We start from the raw sequence: 10140 nt of genomic DNA on the forward strand, positions 1-10140 counted from the left end.
GCTAGCAATGACGGATTATTTCTCTAAATGGGTTGAAGCTGAAGCCTTTGTCCAAGTTAGAGACCAAGAAGTAGTGTCCTTCATAAAAAGGAATATCCTGACCAGGTTCGGGGTACCAGCTGAAATCATGTGTGATAATGGGTCCCAGTTTATAAGCAAGAGGACCACTGATTTCTGCAAGAGTTGGGTGTAACACCCATGTTATAATTTTTAAGGTTTTCGTATAAATATCGAAAATAAACATGAAATTGCGATTAAGTATTCTTAGAAAATACAAGTAATCTAAAAAAAACTTTTACAACTTAAAAGTTTTCAACGTAATGTAAATAAGTTCGTCGTTTAAAAGATATGGCGTAACGCCGTGCGGAAGCTTTAATCCCGAGTGTTAGATTTTATTGTGTTCGGTTCCTCATCGAGCTTGATCTTCATCCGGGCACTCTTGGCATTCACCTATGATCAAAACCGTTAAAATCATTAGTTTTGACGTTGTTATATAATAACATAATCCCAAGGCTTAATGCCACATTAGAAATAACAAAAATATAAAAAGTGATTCTGAATCCACCGTAAATTACGGTATCACCGTAATTTACGGTGAGACCTGGAAATGTCTGGTCACCGTAAACCAGGAGATCTGCTCCGTAAACCATATCACAACCACCGTAAATTACGGTTCTACCGTAATTTACGGTAGTACCTGGAATGTCAGGTTTTGTTTTATTTGATCATTACTCCAAGACCCGACTCTCGGTTTTCAGTTTTCTATGATACTAATTCATTAAAACCTCATATTTCTAATATGTTATAAAATATTCAAAATCAACCATCAAACCATCATAATCCGAAACAATAACCATGCCTTACTTGATTATTCGACCCGTTTGGCTTGTCTACGGAATTCCTTCCTTTTTGACGACTACCAACGAGTTCTAACCATCTTTTGACCAAATATTCAATGTGGCGATATCATCGCTATATTTCATAGTAACTTATATTCTAAAATACAACTACGCATATCGCCATGATCTAATTAATGCGTACCTGGCTCGAGTCAACATATAGACCCGTTTTGTACCTTTCTTTTATTAGCCGCTACTTTATAGCAACGCAATAATCCACTTCCCGTTCACTCCTGTGAACATTTAACTTAACAACCAAACATTAGTCGATATTGTCAAATGGTGTCATCACCACCATTTGACCCATTTGGTATTTATGACCAAACATTTATACTTATGTCAAAACATGACTTTTAATATCCCCTTCACACATCCGACCCATTTCAAGTTCGCTATAAGGTAACCTTAAAGAAATCTTATAAATTCTTAGTCGATTCTCGACTAAATTACCCTTTTGTCCATTTTACCATTAACCATGGTTTTGATCATTTTTATTCGTTTCGACTCACATCGCTTAGTGTCGGAACTTCAATTTCGAATGTAATCGGTTGTCACATTTATCATCTATAAAATACATACGTTTACTACAATTGGGCGTAAGCTTTACTTACCTCGCGTTCGCGCAAACATTCTTCGCATCCATGATCCGTTTGACCCGTTCCTTTCCAAGCTCCCACCTAGCTTGTTTAGAGTCAACTATATCATGACATCCATAAGATGGTTAGATTGGTCATTCTATATAATGGCCAACACCCTATGGACCCCCCCCCCTTTTTTTTTACACACTTATCAATCAAAACATGCCGTATATTCAACAATTAGTTTCATACCATAATTCTTTTCATTCACTAACCGTTTGACCCGTTAGTGAAGTTACTTATACAACTAGTTAGTAAGTGATTTTAAACACTTTAAGCATGTCACATAAAGTGCCATTTGTTCCCAACAATCAATACTTCATGCCTAAAGCAAGTATATACAATCCTATGTCTTTTTCTTGGTTAATAAAAACATTATTTATGTGCAGCGATTTTCTATTTAGCTGCTGTAATTGACCATTTTGACCCGTTTAAAATCTGAATTAGATCAACATGTTCAAAGATGGATCGTAGAACACTCCAATACCTTCGCAAACATATAAGGTACACCTTCTAACGAATTTTCTATGGTTTTATATGATTTTTATAAAATCAGTTCAGCAACTATATTTTCATTTTTTGACAGCTTTCAAGTTCTGAACAGCAGTTTTAATTCGCCTTTTTGACCTATTTAACAACCACATTTGTTTCTTATGATTGAAAACAGTAAAAATTTACTTCATAAGCTTTCCGAAAAGGTATGGAACACCCGAAACGGATAAACGGTTGATTTTATATGATTTTTTTAAGATTAGTAAAAACCCATATAAAAAGCTACGGAAATCATGTTTAGGGTTCTTTCGAATTCGACCCAAATCATCAAACGCAACACTTTTCCATGGCTAAAACCCTTATTAAACTATTTGTTAATGGTTAGAAACCTATAACACAATGATTGTAGGCTAAGAGATGTCATAAACCCACTACTTAATCATCAAATCAAACTCTACATACAAACTAGTAGACAACACGATTTCACTTAGGAATTTTAACGAGCACCTTGTAGGCGAGATTCATACGCATCTATTATCCAATTCATGGTTAACCATTAACCAAGTTTTAACATCAAAATCAAACCTCTATGTCTTGTGTGCATTAAGCACATCTAGAACTTATATCTCATCATCAATTTTTTTCTCAGATTTACCATCACTTTTCAAGTGTTCATCATAATATCATAAAAATCCACTTAACACATATATGGGTAATCATTCAATCTCTAATTTATGACACTAATTCATCAAGTTCTCATCTAGGGTTTGTTCCTAGACTCATACTCATATCAATTCAACTATAATATTCATCATGCACACAAGAATTTCGTTCATGAATGTTTATCCAAATTTCAAGATATCACCAAATGATAAAATTCGACATACCTTGTGATCTCCTAGCATGGTTGATCATGAATTTAGTTAAAGCCCTAATTTCCAACTCGATTTCCCTTAGATTTTGATGGATTTTAGTGAGGTTAGGGTTTTGAAAAGAACCCTTCTCCTGGCTCTGTGTAAACGTCGACCAAACACACACATGTGTGTGTGTTTTGGTGTTTATTTGTTTTAATTAAAAACATTTTTCCCTTTTGCCTCTTTTAGTCCCTATAGTTCCATATTTTGTAAAATGGTTATCTATTTCATGTTTTTCCTTATTGTTTTTTTTTTTCCAATTCAATTTACTAACTAGGTTAATTATTCCTAGTTATGTTACATTTGGTTATGACCAATTTATAATTTACATATGTATATGTAAATTTTATATTTTGGGGTGTTACAAGTCTACCCCCCTTAAAGAGGTTTCGTCCTCGAAACCTTTTCTTGCATAATTCATCGAGTTTAAACTCAATGTATTCGATCCTAGAATTCTTTTAAACATTACTTATATTTTTAACCAATCGTTATTAGTACCAGAAAAGTATGGTAACATCTTTTTGGTTACTAATTGTCTACACATCTCATACGACATAATGCAACTTGAAATAACGTAATCTTGTTATTTCCACTAGTTTAGTTAACTTAGCGATATCCATCGCTTTCATATACTATGGAATTCTTTATGAATCCATTACTTTGACCCGTTTAAAGGTCTTTAGTGAGAATTTTCACTTTTAGCAACAATTTCTTTTGTTTTCAAATTTATTCATTCGATTTAGTTATACCGAATCCACCGCTTACAAGCAAACCAAATTTCTTGATTTTAATTGCTGACCTTAACCGGTCTCGCTAACTAGACTTATTAGTCCAGTTACTTTTTACAGCTTGCTTGGTTATAATGTGATTCTACTTCACATTGCAGTTCTTGACCGTGATCGCGTCATATCATATTTAATTTATATCAAAATTTCATTTTCGAAAATATCACTTTTCAAACATAACGTCTTGCGCCTATCAGTGTCAAAACTTGAACCTTTCATGCTTAATATTCAATTTCCTATCAGCATACATATTTGTAAAAACGTTATTTCTTACTAAAACCAAAGTTTTAGTTTAGGATCTTTTCTTTATCTTTTGTCAATTATCCATACCAGGACATTGACAATTTGTAATTTATTCTTTTACAGTCTAGTTTTATGTGTGAATTCTCTACTGGTTCCCCCGCTCGTCTACGTAACCCGTAGATTCTTTTACTTGGCCTCGTAGGCTATTTATTTAGGCTTTCACTTCTTTAGGGCGTTGCCTTTATGATTCCTTCCCTTTCTATTCGTGACCCATGGGTCAGTTTAGTCCCGTAGACCATTACATTGTTTCTAACCCGAAGGTTATAATGATCCCGTAGATTCTCCTTTTTATATTTGAAAATTATTTGTTTGTTTGTTTGTTTGTTTTTTTTTTTTTTTTTGCATCAAAATTTCGCTCATGCCGACTGTGATTCGTGTCCACAATCATCTCATATTTAATTCCGACCCATTACATGGGTTCATTAATGTCTCGCGCTTTCCTTTCTTCGGTTTGCGCTCATATTTGCATTCAATCTCGTCCCATTACCGGGTTCTTTATCTTTTCCAATGTTTCGTTTTATCTAACCCGTTTAACTTGTTCGTGTGAAAATTCGTCACTTATGAATGTCAAACTTCAATATTTGTTCGACCCGTTCAACTTTAAAATAGTTGAACATGATTTATCAAAACTTCTATTTACTTTATCTTGTCATCTTTTAGTAATGACTCAAAATCCAAGTCTTTTAACTTTCCATCCGAGTTCCCGTTTCTCGGTCTACGCATGTGTTTAAATCCTTACCCACCAACCGGGTGTTTTACCGAAGTCGTTATTATTGCAACCCTTACGGTACGCATTATCACTTCGTTTCGCTTTTATATTCCTACTTTGTTCTCAAGTTTGCCGTTTTACAAAAACGACTCGTTTAGAGACATCCGCATTTTCCGGGTTCGAGTGTAAGTACACTCCCTCCCAAACACTTGTCTAAATCATTTTACATGCTTGCGTTCTCCGGGTTCGAGTGTAAGTACACTCCCTCCCAATTCATGTCTAAATCATTTTACATGCTTTCATTTTCCGGGTTCGAGTGTAAGTACACTCCCTCCCAATTCATGTCTAAATCATTTTACATGCTTTCATTTTCCGGGTTCGAGTGTAAGTACACTCCCTCCCAATTCATGTCTAAATCATTTTACATGCTTCTTTGTCCCTTCACTTGGGCTCGTTTTCCTAATGTAGTACGCTTCCGTCTCTCGGCTGTGCGTTTACATTATTATCAAATATTTTGCTCATTTGATTCTTTTGGGTACCTTTTTAATTTGTCCCATTTATCCCGTCCTTACTACATCAGATGTAAATGTGTCTGCTATAAGAAACTCATGGTATCATATGCCACTGCTTACTTGGCCAGAGTAAGCGATTAACACATGACATACACGACCTTATTATAGTTTTCACATCACACCCCATGCAAGTAACACCTCTATTTAGTTTTCTTGGAATTAATATCCTGGATATGTATTCTATTCAGGTTTCCCAAGTTTGTGATTTACATATGCGACAATCATTCTTTACATGTTTGTTGCATATTGCTAATTGCGCGATTATATTTAAAAGCACGCACCTGATAATGCTTGCCCCGACGGGCGTCTCTTGCCATTAACCTTGTTCGCGGTCTTTATGCGATTTAGTCCTTAGTGAGCATATTCCTCTTGTCATGCCTCGGACTATTCCTCTATCACATCCTTAATTTGTTTGTCCTTTGTCATCTTTAAATGCAAGTGTCCTTAAATCAAGACATTCACAAAAGTTAGTAATGTCAACTTCAATAATCCCCTGTATTATAATACAAGGCTTTTTCTACTATAAGCGTCAACGCGCGTATTTTTGTCAACTATATCAATCATTTAGTTGGGGTAATGTGTATTACACGGTAACCCTATGTGTTATTTACAATACTTTAATACACTAGACCATCAGCATACATGCACTTACCGGATTTGCGATCAAGCCTCGAACCGAACACTATTCTTTATCAAGAGCGTAAGGTTTAAGTCCAAGCATGGTTTTCCCCACCATACTTGAATCTCTTAAACCAAGGCTCTGATACCAACTTGTAACACCCATGTTATAATTTTTAAGGTTTTCGTATAAATATCGAAAATAAACATGAAATTGCGATTAAGTATTCTTAGAAAATACAAGTAATCTAAAAAAAACTTTTACAACTTAAAAGTTTTCAACGTAATATAAATAAGTTCGTCGTTTAAAAGATATGGCGTAACGCCGTGCGGAAGCTTTAATCCCGAGTGTTAGATTTTATTGTGTTCGGTTCCTCATCGAGCTTGATCTTCATCCGGGCACTCTTGGCATTCACCTATGATCAAAACCGTTAAAATCATTAGTTTTGACGTTGTTATATAATAACATAATCCCAAGGCTTAATGCCACATTAGAAATAACAAAAATATAAAAAGTGATTCTGAATCCACCGTAAATTACGGTATTACCGTAATTTACGGTGAGACCTGGAAATGTCTGGTCACCGTAAACCAGGAGATCTGCTCCGTAAACCATATCACAACCACCGTAAATTACGGTTCTACCGTAATTTACGATAGTACCTGGAATGTCAGGTTTTGTTTTATTTGATCATTACTCCAAGACCCGACTCTCGGTTTTCAGTTTTCTATGATACTAATTCATTAAAACCTCATATTTCTAATATGTTATAAAATATTCAAAATCAACCATCAAACCATCATAATCCGAAACAATAACCATGCCTTACTTGATTATTCGACCCGTTTGGCTTGTCTACGGAATTCCTTCCTTTTTGACGACTACCAACGAGTTCTAACCATCTTTTGACCAAATATTCAATGTGGCGATATCATCGCTATATTTCATAGTAACTTATATTCTAAAATACAACTACGCATATCGCCATGATCTAATTAATGCGTACCTGGCTCGAGTCAACATATAGACCCGTTTTGTACCTTTCTTTTATTAGCCGCTACTTTATAGCAACGCAATAATCCACTTCCCGTTCACTCCTGTGAACATTTAACTTAACAACCAAACATTAGTCGATATTGTCAAATGGTGTCATCACCACCATTTGACCCATTTGGTATTTATGACCAAACATTTATACTTATGTCAAAACATGACTTTTAATATCCCCTTCACACATCCGACCCATTTCAAGTTTCGCTATAAGGTAACCTTAAAGAAATCTTATAAATTCTTAGTCGATTCTCGACTAAATTACCCTTTTGTCCATTTTACCATTAACCATGGTTTTGATCATTTTTATTCGTTCCGACTCACATCGCTTAGTGTCGGAACTTCAATTTCGAATGTAATCGGTTGTCACATTTATCATCTATAAAATACATACGTTTACTACAATTAGGCGTAAGCTTTACTTACCTCGCGTTCGCGCAAACATTCTTCGCATCCATGATCCGTTTGACCCGTTCCTTTCCAAGCTCCCACCTAGCTTGTTTAGAGTCAACTATATCATGACATCCATAAGATGGTTAGATTGGTCATTCTATATAATGGCCAACACCCTATGGACCCCCCCCTTTTTTTTTACACACTTATCAATCAAAACATGCCATATATTCAACAATTAGTTTCATACCATAATTCTTTTCATTCACTAACCGTTTGACCCGTTAGTGAAGTTACTTATACAACTAGTTAGTAAGTGATTTTAAACACTTTAAGCATGTCACATAAAGTGCCATTTGTTCCCAACAATCAATACTTCATGCCTAAAGCAAGTATATACAATCCTGTCTTTTTCTTGGTTAATAAAAACATTATTTATGTGCAGCGATTTTCTATTTAGCTGCTGTAATTGACCATTTTGACCCGTTTAAAATCTGAATTAGATCAACATGTTCAAAGATGGATCGTAGAATACTCCAATACCTTCGCAAACATATAAGGTACACCTTCTAACGAATTTTCTATGGTTTTATATGATTTTTATAAAATCAGTTCAGCAACTATATTTTCATTTTTTGACAGCTTTCAAGTTCTGAACAGCAGTTTTAATTCGCCTTTTTGACCTATTTAACAACCACATTTGTTTCTTATGATTGAAAACAGTAAAAATTTACTTCATAAGCTTTCCGAAAAGGTATGGAACACCCGAAACGGATAAACGGTTGATTTTATATGATTTTTTTAAGATTAGTAAAAACCCATATAAAAAGCTACGGAAATCATGTTTAGGGTTCTTTCGAATTCGACCCAAATCATCAAACGCAACACTTTTCCATGGCTAAAACCCTTATTAAACTATTTGTTAATGGTTAGAAACCTATAACACAATGATTGTAGGCTAAGAGATGTCATAAACCCACTACTTAATCATCAAATCAAACTCTACATACAAACTAGTAGACAACACGATTTCACTTAGGAATTTTAACGAGCACCTTGTAGGCGAGATTCATACGCATCTATTATCCAATTCATGGTTAACCATTAACCAAGTTTTAACATCAAAATCAAACCTCTATGTCTTGTGTGCATTAAGCACATCTAGAACTTATATCTCATCATCAATTTTTTTCTCAGATTTACCATCACTTTTCAAGTGTTCATCATAATATCATAAAAATCCACTTAACACATATATGGGTAATCATTCAATCTCTAATTTATGACACTAATTCATCAAGTTCTCATCTAGGGTTTGTTCCTAGACTCATACTCATATCAATTCAACTATAATATTCATCATGCACACAAGAATTTCGTTCATGAATGTTTATCCAAATTTCAAGATATCACCAAATGATAAAATTCGACATACCTTGTGATCTCCTAGCATGGTTGATCATGAATTTAGTTAAAGCCCTAATTTCCAACTCGATTTCCCTTAGATTTTGATGGATTTTAGTGAGTTTAGGGTTTTGAAAAGAACCCTTCTCCTGGCTCTGTGTAAACGTCGACCAAACACACACATGTGTGTGTGTTTTGGTGTTTATTTGTTTTAATTAAAAACATTTTTCCCTTTTGCCTCTTTTAGTCCCTATAGTTCCATATTTTGTAAAATGGTTATCTATTTCATGTTTTTCCTTATTGTTTTTTTTTTCCAATTCAATTTACTAACTAGGTTAATTATTCCTAGTTATGTTACATTTGGTTATGACCAATTTATAATTTACATATGTATATGTAAATTTTATATTTTGGGGTGTTCCATTGGGGGATCAAAATGATAACATCTACTCCAGTACATCCTCAAGCGAATGGGCAGGCAGAATCATCAAACAAGATAATTGTCAACAATCTGAAAAAGAGACTTGGGGCTAAGAAGGGAAGATGGGCAGAAGAACTACCATTTGTCCTATGGGCTGACAGGACAACTGTGAAGAATGCTACTGGGCAAACTCCATTTTCCTTAGTATTTGGAGCAGAGGCAGTAATCCCGACAGAAATGACAATACCCACTGTAAGATCAACCCTAAGTGATCCTGAGCAGAATCCTGAAGCCTTGTGTCAAGATTTAGACACTATAGATGAGAAAAGAGATGCGGCAAGGCTAAGGATGGCATCATATCAACAGAGAATATCCAGGGCATATAACAAGAACATTAGGACCAGAAGGTTTAAGGTTGGAGATTGGGTACTAAGAAAGGCTTTTCAGAATACTACCAATCCTGCCGATGGCAAGCTAGCCCCAAAATGGGAAGGACCATACGAGGTTGAATCAGAAGCAGGGAAAGGAGCATACAGACTCAAGAATATGGAGGGGGATATGCTACCAAGGTCCTGGAATGCTATACACCTCAAGCTCTATTTCAAGTGAGTTTAGAATTTAATTTCTAACTCAGGATGGTATGAATTCTACCTTTTTTAAATATGTTTGGTTTAATTTATTCTTTGAAACCCAATACTGACTTAAGCATCGGAGGGGTGTTAGCCAAGCTAACACCCACCTTAGTTTACAATTGTTTTGCAAGATATGTTTCAGGATGTAGCTCCAGGATATGTGCTCAGGATAACTCGAAAGACTAGAGGATTGGCCCCCTCTCTCACGTTTAAGGGATACTGATCCCTTCACAGGTTTAAAGGTATTCACCTTTCTTCCGAATTGGGTTTAAACACCCCGCCTGGAGCGCAAGTTATTCGGGGATAGTT

General features: G+C 35.2%; 1 long non-coding RNA gene across 5 annotated transcripts; it reads right to left on the reverse strand.

Annotated features, from left to right (window-relative positions):
• Positions 1 to 228: 228 nt before the first annotated feature.
• On the reverse strand, positions 229 to 9176 carry LOC110909116. 5 transcript variants are annotated; one of them, XR_004879426.1, is made up of 5 exons: positions 8810 to 9176; positions 7408 to 7492; positions 6938 to 7028; positions 5594 to 5755; positions 229 to 1595 (listed from the first exon to the last, which is right to left on the reverse strand). It is a non-coding gene; the product is annotated as an uncharacterized LOC110909116 (long non-coding RNA). The 5 variants fall into 5 exon arrangements; XR_004879425.1 differs by having other exon boundaries at positions 6938 to 7042; XR_004879427.1 differs by lacking the exons at positions 7408 to 7492; positions 8810 to 9176 and having other exon boundaries at positions 229 to 450; positions 1042 to 1595; positions 6938 to 7400.
• Between the last annotated feature and the right edge of the window lie 964 nt (positions 9177 to 10140).

The sequence above is a fragment of the Helianthus annuus genome, chromosome 14 (assembly GCF_002127325.2).
Source record: "Helianthus annuus cultivar XRQ/B chromosome 14, HanXRQr2.0-SUNRISE, whole genome shotgun sequence".
Taxonomy (NCBI): Eukaryota; Viridiplantae; Streptophyta; class Magnoliopsida; order Asterales; family Asteraceae; genus Helianthus; species Helianthus annuus.